This window comes from Limulus polyphemus, unplaced genomic scaffold (genome assembly GCF_000517525.1).
Source record: "Limulus polyphemus unplaced genomic scaffold, Limulus_polyphemus-2.1.2 Scaffold5732, whole genome shotgun sequence".
NCBI classification, from domain to species: domain Eukaryota; kingdom Metazoa; phylum Arthropoda; class Merostomata; order Xiphosura; family Limulidae; genus Limulus; species Limulus polyphemus.
The window spans coordinates 9,310-10,862 of record NW_013671342.1 but is presented as its reverse complement, the minus strand read 5'-3'; the positions used below and the strand labels follow the sequence as shown (position 1 = coordinate 10,862).

The following is a 1,553-nucleotide window of genomic DNA, read 5'->3' as shown; positions in this document are numbered from 1 at the left end:
CATAAACGGAAATTTCACTAACTTACTAATAGCCTAAAATCGTCTTCCTAGTTCAGAGTCTCCTTGATATCCAGTGAGATAACTTGAAGTTGACGTACATACAATTGTCTGTCGGGAAAATAGCTAGCTTTGTCAGGCACTGAATTGTTGAACCATTGAAGTAAGATAATATTTTCATAAAACCACTAATGTCTGATTAGAAATCAGTAATATTTTTGGAGAGATATTAACGTTTGAGAATTCACTGATGTTTCGAAATTTATAACTGTTCCTGGTCAAATGTCGGATATTTTCCGGTTGATAAGGATTAGCAAAATCACAGTTTATAGCTTACACGGTTATAGCAGTTTCCTAGTAGACTTGTCTCTACTCTGTTCTCTGTTGTTTTTTGATGTGATGCCCTGCTGTTTTTATAGGCGAGACACATTTTCTAGAAACTTCTGATAATACTGGTTATGGAAGTGGATATATTGTTGATTCTTGTGTTCACGAATATTCTACAATCTTGGAAAATTGGCGGGAGTTTCACCATACATAACTAACACGGTAAGCTAGACACGCCCTCAAATATAAACTTATTCGAAACAAACGTTGACATTAAAATAAATATATAACAAATTCGTTATACGCAACACATATCTGATAATACAAGTCATGCGTATTTCTAAATACAAATTCAATACAAACAATGTTAATATTAAAAATAAATACATAATAATAAATTTGTTACAAGTCTAATTTTCCTATAAGCTTTATATATTACATATAAGAGTTTAGTAAAAATAAGTAGCCATTGAAATTGTAAATATTTGGTTCACTAAAATATATTATTGAAAGTATTTTTAGCAAAGTGGTTTGATTTTTTGTATATATATATTTTTTTAAAGGCTTAAGTATGCTTGCTTCTTATTTGTATAGGCTCTTTGAATTATGTCACATGTGATAAAAGAATGTTGGAACCATAATCCAGCTGCCCGACTCACAGCTCTTCGTATCAAGAAAACAGTAGCCAGCCATGGAGTGCAGCATTACATGAAGATGTGATTGTGTGTGTGTGTGTGAAGAGAAGGGAATGTGGTTGAAATTATAAACAACAAAACAGAGTTTATCTATGTGACTCATAGAGTAACCAAGTTAATGTGATGCAAGGTTGTGCTGCATGTCATATTGCATAATAACTGTTCAATACTTAATTTTAAAGAATAATTAGGGTGTAACATGGACTATGAAACCTGTAAAACTTTTGCTATTAGTATGAAAATAAATTAAAGGAACTAACATGTTTTGGCACTTTAATTCTGTATAACAACATGAAGCATCCCTTTTTGTTCAAATCAATTTGTTATTCAGGCACTCCAAAACATCAGTACCTCACCCATATTCATATTACAACTCCATGTATTTTTTTCCTCAGGTTCAAATAGGATATACATATTTTTAAAGTAATTTCATGTTTCAAATACTTAGAATGTTTGTTTAGAATGAGATTAGAGAGAGAGAAAGAAAAATCTTATCTGTTTCTCAGGTTATTTTTGTAACCATATCCTTCCTTT

General features: G+C 31.1%; 1 long non-coding RNA gene across 1 annotated transcript; it reads left to right on the top strand.

Annotated features, from left to right (window-relative positions):
- On the top strand, window positions 1-1,278 carry LOC111083020. The gene is made up of 3 exons (XR_002613556.1): window positions 1-160; window positions 417-546; window positions 919-1,278. It is a non-coding gene; the product is annotated as an uncharacterized LOC111083020 (long non-coding RNA).
- The last annotated feature ends 275 nt before the right edge of the window (window positions 1,279-1,553 follow it).